Source organism: Hyaena hyaena, unplaced genomic scaffold, assembly GCF_003009895.1.
Source record: "Hyaena hyaena isolate Hyena2069 unplaced genomic scaffold, ASM300989v1 scaffold_399, whole genome shotgun sequence".
Classification (NCBI taxonomy): domain Eukaryota; kingdom Metazoa; phylum Chordata; class Mammalia; order Carnivora; family Hyaenidae; genus Hyaena; species Hyaena hyaena.
Window position 1 is genome coordinate 666,070 of NW_024081033.1, and position 11,660 is coordinate 677,729.

At 40.6% G+C, this 11,660-nt stretch overlaps 1 long non-coding RNA gene across 1 annotated transcript; it reads left to right on the forward strand.

Annotated features, from left to right (window-relative positions):
- The first annotated feature begins 217 nt into the window (after window positions 1–217).
- On the forward strand, window positions 218–5,135 carry LOC120245046. The gene is made up of 3 exons (XR_005531695.1): window positions 218–375; window positions 3,785–4,324; window positions 4,948–5,135. It is a non-coding gene; the product is annotated as an uncharacterized LOC120245046 (long non-coding RNA).
- The last annotated feature ends 6,525 nt before the right edge of the window (window positions 5,136–11,660 follow it).

Here is an 11,660-nt window from a genome sequence, read left to right on the forward strand (position 1 = left end):
GTGTTAATGTTAGATATCATAACAGGAGAAAATTGGTTGACTATAAAGACCAACTAATCCCACCCCCATTCCATCTTTAAGATCATTTTATCCAACTGCGATTGTGCTCCAGAATCTGCTTACATCACAGAGATCTTAACATTATTCTAAAATGTTCCAATGTTATGGCCCAGGTCAAGGATATTGAAGTATACTACAAAGCATTGACAATGTAATTGTACACCTTATATTAGATGGATGCCTTTTCACTGACCTTTCATAAGATTATCAAGTTGAAGAGCTGAAAGGAGGCATAGGAATCATTTATTGGACTGTCTTCATGGTGTGAATGAAGCAAGGTTTGGAGAGGTTAAATGATCACCCAGCAGCTCGAGAGTGAGTTTGTGGCAAAACTATGGTCAGATTCCAGTGTGGGCACCTATAAATTCAGCATTTGTTTTAATTTCAATCCATGAGTTAATCCGCATTCTGACTTCTACTAAGTTATTCTTGAAATCCAAATTTTCAAGTTATACAGTTGTTCCATAGGGTCTAAATATTCCTATTAAGTGAGTGTAGAAAAAGAAGAGGTATAGTAAATAAATTACGATTTTAATACATTTAGATCATACGTGGTAGAAATCATATGTAAACAGAGGCAGAAATATACAAAACGCAAGTGTGCAGGACCAACTAATACATTTGTCATATTTGAGGCATATAGTGAGGTAAAATGAACAAATTACTATAGGATGTTATTTCAATGACAAAGGACATTTTTCTTTCTTTTTAGCCTCTGAGGGTGTACTTCATACCATAACTACATAATTAGGATAATCTGGGAGAATTAGTGCCATCAGTAATTAGTGTCAGGTATCTTGGGTTCCAAGATACCAATTCCTTTTTTATTACTGATATGGAAATCTTCTTAGTGTTGGTGTTTTTAATCATAAACTGTGTAAAATGTATTCTTTGTATGCTTCAACTGGGCTCGTCTGAAACATGACTGAACATGTATGTCACAAATTAGCATCTGATAATTGGAAGCCTAAACCCTTCTATATGAAATAAACTCATATATAAAATATATTGCATGTTTTCCATATAGCAATATCTATCTCAATATATACATTATCTCTTGTTTATTATCCTACAGTTTTGATAACACAAACAATGCTAGAATAAACTAAATGAAGGGAGAAAGGAAAGGCTTCTAACTTACTTCTGGAAACAGGCTTTATCTTAACTCAGGGGGAGAAATGGATGGGCTCCTTCTACAAACAGTCCACTTGCCACGGGGACTTGACTGGACATGTTGATTTCTGAGGAAAGTGCTTGAATGTGTAAATGGACCCCTGTTTCTTGTTCACATTAGGTTGAAGTTAGAAAATACTTGAAAACAAGGGCTGTATCATCACCCACTTTACTATCAGCTGAGGTTAGACAAGGTCATCTTGGGTTTGCATTAGGACATGCAATTTCAGAAAAAAAAGAAAAAAAAAAAAGAATCAAAGACTACTTGTTCCAGTCAGTTAAGTGTCCGACTATGGTTCAGGTCATGATCTCGTGGTTCATTGGTTTGAGCCCCACATCGGGCTCTGTGCTGACAGCTCAGAGCCTGGAACCTGCTTCAGATTCTGTGTCTCCCTCTCTCTCTGCCCCTTCTCTGCTCATGCTCTGTCTCTCTCTGTCTCAAAAATAAATAAACATTAAAGAAAAAAAAAGACTACTCGTTCCACCATTTGGACAAGTCGAAATTGTTGCCTTTCACTGACTCTGAAAAGGAGACCATGGTTGGAGAGCAGGTGCCACAGTGGGTCACAATCACCTCATGGGTGTGCAGGGGCAATTGTGTGGGCCATGCCCTGGTTAGAGCTTGCCCTGTCTCCTCCACAAGATGGCCCAGAACGTGCATCCATACAGACATTAATTTTAGTATAGATGGCATCAGGAAAAAAGTGTGTTTACTATATATTTTGTAATGAATAAGAATCCTGGGCAATGATGTTTGGTCTTAATAGCCCACCGTAGTAACAGTGAGAAGGTCACATCTTTTAGACAGTTATAGACCTCCTGACATAAATGAAGGAATATACTACATTGTTTCTATGGAAATTACCAATAAGAAAAAGCATTTAACAATAAATCTCATAAAGATAAGCCATCTTTAGTTACTTTTTAAAATATATATATATTTACATATTTTGAGCACTCACTATGGTCCAGGCACTTCTACTGTCTGGGTATTTTGGGTTCCATTATGAAGTCAATTGACACTAATCTCCCTTCCACACTTATTATTCAAGGAAGGGAATAACCTCTCTTCTTAAAGACTAATGGTCTCTTTCTCAACTTTTTGACAGTTTCCATTTCGTCATCTCTTGTGTCCACACCTCAGTGTGATAATTTGAAGACAGCATGTGCAGGAGTTTGACTATCTATATTCTAGACTCATAGGGCATGTGGAATAAATACCTGTTTTACTGCCTTCAACTTTTAGTCCGCATCCTCATGAACCAAACATGAAAAAATGAAAAGAGAAATAGGACCTGTGCGTACCTTTGTGTTTCAAGAATTTGCAGTTCTTGTTAGTTCATTCAAGTGAAGCATCTACAATGGGAAACAAAGAATTATTTTCAAAAGCTATTCAAATGCTGCTCCAAGAGACCAGATAGTGACATAGGAAATCGATCGCTTGCCATAAATGTTAAGCTGTTTACATTTTTATGAACTTTCTATTATCTATCACCTCTTTCTCTTATCTGTTCCTTAGTTTTGTTCTTCATGGGGGGGAAGAAGATATAATTTCAAAGAGGAAAGGTGAGTTTGGAAAACAAAATCTTTCACGTACTCTTAAACAGGAGTGTTACAGTGTTAGAGGTGGGCTGTAGGCACTTACGTGTGTGTGTGTGTGTGTGTGTGTGTGTGTGTGTATTTACCTTTACAACCTTGTGACAGAATGCAAGATGAAGATTTTTTAAAAGTTTTAGGAAAGTACTTGAAAATAATTTCAGTCTTATTCATTTCTGTTGTCACTTAATTGCGTTCATCCCTACTTCCCCAATTGTGAAACATAGTAGAAACCCCATAAGTGTTTGTTGAGTGAAGAATGAAATGATTGTGTGAATTAATGAAGGGATCTTAACATCATTTGCAGGCAGTTAATATCATTGGTTACTCATCAAGTATGGAAAGATGATGATTAAATTCATACAATAGGTAATTATTGTCAAATTATTTTCACAAACAGATGTCTGATTTGATGTTCATAGTATCCCTTTGACATTCCGGTAGCTTGTGTCATTTTCTCCACAAAGAGTAAGTTTCCCCAGTCCTATTGTCTAACTCAAGGTGGAACTTAGTTTCCTAAGACCTTTATCAGAGGGTAGCTGAAATAAAATGTTGCAACTTTCCTCAAATATTTCAAAGAATACATTTAACATGTTTTGCAGAAACGTGATAAAGAGGCAGTTGATATCAGGCAGATATTTCAACCTTAAAATACACATGGGAGAGGATATAATTTTTGTGCATGTCTTTAAAACCAGGAACATGAGCAAATAAAGGAGCAATGGTAATAGAGAGGTAGACTTTAGCTCCAGGCAAGGAAGAACTTTCTACAATGTTGCGTTTTCTGAATGTTTGTAAAAAAGCTACCTCACACTATTAAGCTCGGCCTTATTGGAGGACTTCAAAGAAATGAGCAACCTCTTGCCTGCTGGCTTCCGGACGGAAGCACAGTGGAGAGTGGGGATTGAGTGACTTCTAGTTCTGAGCTTGCCTGGCTGTTTCCTACGTTCTATAGGACATGCTGATCCATAATCCATGGACTCTGCGTGAATGGCGCCCCCTGGTGTAGCTTCCGTGGCCAGCATCCTCCTCCTCATCAAAAGAAAGCACAATTGTTGAACCCAACACGCTGAGCATCTGTCTCTGTCTTTGAATGTTTGCAAGAGAGACTCATGAAGGGGATGAAAGTATGAGAGATTTTCCTCCATTTTGCAATGGGAAGCTGCAAGAAAAAAAAAATTGAATTCTTAAGTTCTCTGCTAACTCAGGCTGCTTGGCTGCCAGAAGAGACAATGAGTTATTTCTGCTCCAGACCCTGCCTGACGTATGTCCTCAGCACAGTGGGCCAGGCCGTCTCCGGTGGCAAAACCTGAAGCAAAAACAAGTGTAGATGGAGCTACCGGAGAGCAGGTCATCCCTCGTTCTGAAGGAGGGCTGCCAGGAAGAAGTGACTCTGCACGTACTCATCCCATGAAGACTTGTAACGAGCCCTCGGCATCCTCAGGCGCTGCTATTTCTCCTCCACAAACAAGTATTTGTTGAACATGTGTTGTGGGTAAGACACTTGGGACCTAATCTTCCAAAGCACAGAAGTAGAATAAAATTGAACACAAGAGCTTTTACATTTAATTTTTTCTTGAGTTTAAATTTCATTCAATTCAGAATTTGACGCCAGCTTTTCAAATTCATTTCCACTTTAAATCCTGACCGGGGAGAAGCTTTGTTCCATGAGTCAATCATTCCCTCTGTAATAAGCAGGGAGATGATTCAGGCATGTTGACAGAGGCCTACTGAGAAATGTTTCTTCCAGTCGCCCAAAATTATTGGTTGAATTAAAGCACTTGTGATCTCTTTGAAACTTTAATTGTCTAGATTATAAGTCCTTGAAAATATTCTTTATGTGAACCTCAACAGGGAGGGCCCAAGGATGCATGTGGGTGAGGGTGGAGGTGGGGACTCTCGGTTTTGCCATGGGTCAGGTCTACTGGGGTAAGTGAACACTTATCCCCTGCCCCTCAGACCAGAGCTATGGGAAACGTTACCTCCTGAGTCCTTTAGAAAGAGCCAATTTGATAGATAACCTGAAAGGGAGGTGGACATTCTCCTATGTTTACAGAGCGGGGCATCTATGAAATCTCACAAGACGGTGCTTGAAATCCTCCTGTGATTTTCTTCGAGACATGGCGGAATGCACGTGTGTGACATACCTTTTTCATCTCTGATGCATCGTGGCCTCCAGATGAAGAGCACTGCGGCCAGGATGAAGAGGAGACTCAAGGGGGAAAAAAAGAGGGTCTCAGTGGCGAGGTCATAGCTCATCTCCTTGAAGACAGCAAAGGGGGTGCCTGGGTGGCTCGGGCTGTTAAGCACAGCATGGAGCCTGCTTGGAATTCTCTCTCTCTGTGCGTCCATCCCCTGAGCCCTTGCTCTCTCTCAAGATAAACAAATAAACCTTAAAAAAAAAAAAAAGACATAAAGCAGAACTCTTCATCCCTTCACCTCTGTTCTGGAATACAGAGGCACACAACAACAAAAATGTACATCAAACCAGCACTATTTAGCAGTTTATGTCACGTTATTATGGAAATAGTTACTTGTATTTCGTGAAATCAAAATGCTCTAAGAGGGGCTTCATGGAAGCAAAAAGAACACGGATGTTGGAACAGAATACCTTTCCATCTCTGCCACAATCTAGCTTTAGAAACCTAAGAAAGTTACTTTAATTCTCCCGGTCCCTCTTTTCCCTCTGGCAGTGGCTAAGGGACCACTTTCTTAAGGATTCCTGTGAGGATTAAATTATGTAATAGCTGTAAAGGACCCAGGACTGTGCCTGCAGACAGGAGGTGGTCAGGTATGTCAGGGAATCTTGTCATTATTGATGTTGTTCTTAGTTCAGTGTAGTTCATTTGGTTCGGGTAATGACACAGACGGCAAGATTATAGCTTTGATCCCAGCAGTCATGTGACCTTGCCGAGTCTTTCCAAAGTGCACACAAGGGACTGACTGAGTGAGAGAGTAAGGACACACCACCCCTATCCCATTTGCAGCACTGGAAAAAACATCTCAAAGTGCACATGTCCCACTGTGGGCTGGCAGTGCCATCAACATATGTAATGGAGAGTATTCTTTTACATATATTTTTAAGAAAGGAAGAAATATTAAGTAAGCACATTAGAGTCCTACAGAAGTATTAACCCACTTTCTTCTAGAAAACCATGCTCAAGGTGCCTGGGTGGCTCAGTCGGTTGGACACCTCTCTTGATTTCGGCTCAGGTCCTGATCCCAGGCTCATGGGATCAAGCCCCATGTTGGGCTCTGTGGTGAGCATGGAGCCTGCTTAAGATTCTCTTTCCCTTCTCTTTCTCTTTGCCCCTCTTACCTGCTCATGTGGTCTCTCTAAAAAAAAAAGTAAAAGAAAAGAAAAAATTAAAAAAATAATTAAAAAAAATTTTTAATCCTCAAATATTTGTTGAGAAAGCCAGAGCTTGCTGCTCTAGGGTGTCAGGTTGGCAGAACCCTACTTTGCCTTGATGCCTTCTCCACTCCAGGGAGTGGAAGCCAACCACTCCAGGGCTTCAAGCTCTGAATCTTTCCAAGGGAGTTATGTAAAGTCCGGTGAATGGAGCATTCTTAGATGAAGGACAGGTCTGTCATTCCTTTTTCACTCACTAAATTCTCCCTTCCCCTGGGCAGTGTCTAGAGGAGTGAGTTTAGAGAATAATGGCATGGGGGGGGAAGGGGGCTCAGCATTTTTGCTTCTACTGGTGCTTGGTGGCATCAGGTAATGGATCCCCATGTATTGTACAACCATGTTCTGCATCTCTGTGGCCTGCATGGGGCTGTTCTGAAGAACCACCTGGAGTCATGGCCCCCTGGGTTCAGTGTTGGGACTAGAATCAGGGAAGACCCTAAGGTGCAAAATTTAAGGAAGCATTCACTTGACTGTGTTGACCCTCTGCCTGTGCGACCCTGTCCCTAGCAGTGAGCACCTCCTTAAGAATGAGCCACCCACTGAGCAAAATCTCAGCAGGTACGTGCACTCAGGGTCATGAGGTCACAGGGCCTGTACCTAAGAATGAGTGCTTCCTTAAATTTTGCTCCTTTGGGAAGCTTGCTTGCCTGTCCTTGATCCTGGACCTGCTTGAGACTCAAGGTCAGGGTTTTGGATCCAGGAGGCTGAAGGTTTGTGTTTCTGGTGGCTGTACTGTTCTACTATACTACAGACCCCTTAAGGGGTTTCCATTAAGATTCTGGAATCTGAGTGAAATTCTCCCTTTGTCTGTTGTTGATGTCAATGGAGTATCTTAGCCTTAGGGAAGTCAAAGTGTTTTAGGAAAACACCTTACTTTTCTAGCATGTTTCAAAGGGGAAAGAACTCAACGTGGTACATTTCCTTAAGAAACACCTGAAAAGAAAAATATAGTTGCTGAGTTTGAGTGAAAATATCAATAGAAAAATTATCATTTTTTCCACTAAAGTATTTAACTTATAGGACATCTTGCCAATATCCAGAAACCCAGAAGCGATTTTCCCCACCCAGGGGTGTGGTTGCAATAAAACAGCCTTAAGAGTTCCTACACAGAGAAGATCAAGTTTAAACAATTTCATGAGCTAGGAAGCTGACATTTCATAGGGACCAGAAATGTTACCACTTGCTTAAAAACTACCACTCTCTTCCCATCAACATGGATGTAAAATCCTCTAAGACACCAGTATATATCTGTACATTCTAGGATTGGAGCAGGGGAAGGGAGAAAAATATGACTCAGATGGGGTTCAAGTTCACAAGAAAATAGAAATAGATGTACAGACTAAGATCTGTGTCTCAGAGTTTATGAGACTCCGACCCATTGGTTCCCCCCCACCCCCCATTCAACTGTTTAATTCTGCCTCCTGGTAACCCCCTATGGCCACCCTACAAGGAAAAACAGTCCTCTGGCTACACCAGTTCATTCTAACTGGATCCACAGAATCTGAGAAATACGATTGCTAAAAGGACAATTAGCTGAAATGGCCAATCATGGGTCTTGATAATAGAGAGTTTTTAAATCTGACAAACTCGAGTTCTAATATGAACTTTGCCTTCTGTTACACGTGTGAGTAACTTACTTGACTTCTCCGAACCTACCCATAAAATAAATCTCTGTGTATAAAATAGGATCACCTGACAAGGTCGTTGTGAGTGTGAAATATGATTACACAGATAAAGCCTCTGAATAGAAACATTATTCAATACTGTTATCCCCCTCCCCCACTCCTAGGGATTATGGATTTAACTCGAGGCAGAGTCATAGATTTGAGAAGGAAATGTGTCAGGTCCCAAAATTAATTCTACAAATGGAGACACTGAAGTGACCCTAGTGGGGTTACATGATTTACTCAAGTCCACACAGCTGGAACACATCCAATTCACAAGGAACACCCAGTTTTCCTGACTCACTGTCCCCTCTAATTTACCAGATAGATATGCAACCTAGAAAAAGAAGGTCTAAATTTGGCACCACAGAGCACAGTTTCTTCTTAGGTGTCGCAGCCATTTACAAGCAAATTTCTCAGCCAGCCTTAGTTCAGTCCCCATGAGAATCCTTACCTTAACCTGGGAATAGAGATGGGTGACAAGAAAGGCTCTCTCCAGTGTTGCAAACCATGACATCAAAAAGCTCCGTCAGTGAGTGTGAATGGTGGGAAAGAGAACCACATGCCTTGTTTTACATTTGTGCCCCCACCCTCTGAACCATGGCGCTTCTCACTGCCCTTTGCCTTTGATCACAACCAAATATTTTCTCCTGTAGTTTCTTAGACAAGTCATCAGCAGTTACAAAAATCATGTCAAAGAAGCTACGGTTTAGAGTTTGCATTTATCCCTGGTCTTCAGGTTGCTTGAAATTCTGTTCTGTGTGCCCACAGCTATGTCTACAACACACAGACACACAACGTACTCACCGCCCAACGTCTTCTCAGAATTTGGCTGTCCATGTCACTTTTCTTTGCATCGTGAAGTGATCTAAACTATTTATTCGAAGGCGTAGAGAGTGAGCCAGCTGATGTATGCAGTATAAAACACACTGTTTCTCAGGTCAATGTAGTGACCCAAGAGATGTGGAAAATCTTTTTTTTTTTTTAATTAAAAAAATGTTTTAAATGTTTCTTTCATTTTTGGGGATGGTGGGCAGAGAGAGGAGACACAGAATCTGAAGCAGACTCCAGACTCTGAGCTGTCAGCTCAGAGATCGACATAGGGCTTGAACTCATGAACCATGAAACCATGACCTGAGCCAAAGCTGGACACTCAACTGACTGAACCACTCAGGTGTCCTGAGATGTGGAAAATCTTAATGAAACATTTAATGCCATGGATTTTATACAATAAATTGAGTGCTATTTTATAATTACAGAATATGTTGGATGTTGAAAAATTAAATGTAATGTGCGTGTATGCATTACATACACCCTCTGGCTATGACAACAAATTATTGGTGTTTAAAAGGCAGAGTGGAGGGGCGCCTGGGTGGCTTAGTCGGTTAAGCTTCCGACTTTCGCTTAGGTCACGATCTCGCGGTTTGTAGGTTCGAGCCCCGCATCGGGCTCTGTGCTGACTGCCAGCTCAGAGCCTGGAGACTGTTTCAGAGTCTGTGTCTCCCTCTGTCTCTGACCCTCCCCTGCTCACGCTGTCTCTCTCTCTCTCCTAGAAATAAATAAAAAAATAAAAATAAAAAAAAAAATAAAAGGCAGAGTGGAGGCATTTTTGTCTTGGGAACTTGGAAACAGATTTATTTCCTTGACTCCTAAGATGAGACACGATGAAGGAAATGTTGTTCTCTCTGGAACAGAAGCATCCAGGGATGAAGTAACTCTTGTTAAGTATTTCAAACTTCTCATGGCAAATATAGCCATGATTCTCACAGGAAGCAAGTTACAAATCAATGATAGCTCTAACCCAGAAGACCAATATGGTGTAAAATCAGAATGTGACACATGAAGGTAACTTAAATAGTGTTTCTTCAGAGACTTTTAATCCCCAGTGAAGAATATTTTTTCACTGTGATCCAGAATAGGTATTCAAAATGGAAACAAGAGTTACGCAAAAAAATACTTCCCCTTAGGACTAATGACTCATTCTGAGATTTCCTTTTCTAGTCTCTCCTTTTTGATGTTTTAAACACTGGTAGCAATGCACTAAACTGTTTTTGCAAACCACTAATTGGTCCCATCCCACAGTTGGAAAATGCTGATCTGGCCCAACTGTCTCGTCTTGCAAAAGAGGAAATGATGCCCTAAATAAGTTTAATATAACAAGGTATGCATTTAGTACAGTGCTTAGACTAGAATGGATTCGTGTTTTCAAATCATTTAGCACAGAGAAGTAACTTACATAAAAGATAATTCTGGGCATTTGTGTTCATCTGTAGATTTTGTCTATATATTGATATTAGGCTTTCTGGTTGAGTTCATTCATTTCACCTAAATTCCCTACCACCTTTTGGCTTGGATTTTACCCCTACAAATTAAACCTCTATGCTAAAAATGCATTCTTCGCTAAAAATAAGGCATATATTTTTGCCTTTTTCATTAAGAATCACCCCAATAAATTACTATCTCACACTAATTGGGTGCAGTTGAAGTCAGATCCAGCCATTTGTATCAACTCCTTTTATCAAATTACACACACATATACATACATAAAAAAGCTTCTACTTTTTAAAAATGATATCCAAACTACAAATATGTGCAGAGGAAGAGAAAGTTAACTCATGGAAGAAAAAGATTCAAGGCAATGAAAAAGAAAAAAAAGGGCAGGATTTAGTTCCTTTGTATTTCTGTTAAATGGCCCCTGATTTGTAAAGGTAACATAAAAATAGACACCAATTAGAGTTATACCAGGAAATAAATCCAATGTTCCCTTTATACAACTTTATAGTGAATTGATAGAAAATTTTATAAAATTATTGCACATCCAGGAATAAAACTTGGATTACGGTCTTCCCAAAACAGAATTGCCAAATGCCTACCACATCAGACCATTCGTGGCAGTGTTCAGCTTCACTCTAATGAATGTGAAAAGAAAATGGCACACAAGCCAGTAGAAAACAGCCCTTTGTTCTGTTGCGTTCTCTGATTCTCAGAAGGAAAAGGGAAGAAATAAAGCAACTTAATTACTTATGACATTAGCAAGTGGCATCCTGGATGCTCAGACTATATTGTTAAGAGTCCGCTCACCTCCCTGAAGCGCTCCAAGTTGCAATCCTCCCTTCTGGGTAAAGACCCATTTAAAAGGGATGCAGGAGACACGGTGTCCCTTATTGAGAAGTGAAGAAGGGCATAGGGACTCGTGAGCAAGGGAAAGGGATCAATATTCATGCTCGGGAGAGAAGTAAACTTCTAAATGACTCTTAAAATTTTCTTTAGACTCAGAAAGAAATACATCTTGAAACATTTTGTCCACCGATATAGAGAACTTGACTTCTCTCATGTACAGTCCTGAGGAGGATTTGGATTCGAGGAGGAGGAGGGGTTCCAGTGAATAAAGAATTCTATCAGCTTCATAGGGCTTTCATCGTCTATAGATGCTGTTCCCCAAGAGATCCAAGGAACAGATACTTTAAATTTTTTTTATGTTTTTATTTATTTCTAGGAGAGAGAGAGAGAGAGAGAGACAGCATGAGCAGGGGAGGGTCAGAGAGAGAGGGAGTCAGACTCTGAAACAGACTCCAGGCTCTGAGCTGGCAGTCAGCACATAGCCCGACGCGGGGCCCGAACTCACGAACCGCGAGACCATGACCTAAGCGAAAGTCAGACGCCCAACCGACTAAGCCACGCAAGTGCCCCCCAAGGAACAGATACTTTAAAAGAAAAAGGTTAATAATTCACTGCTTCGCTATTCACAGAACCAT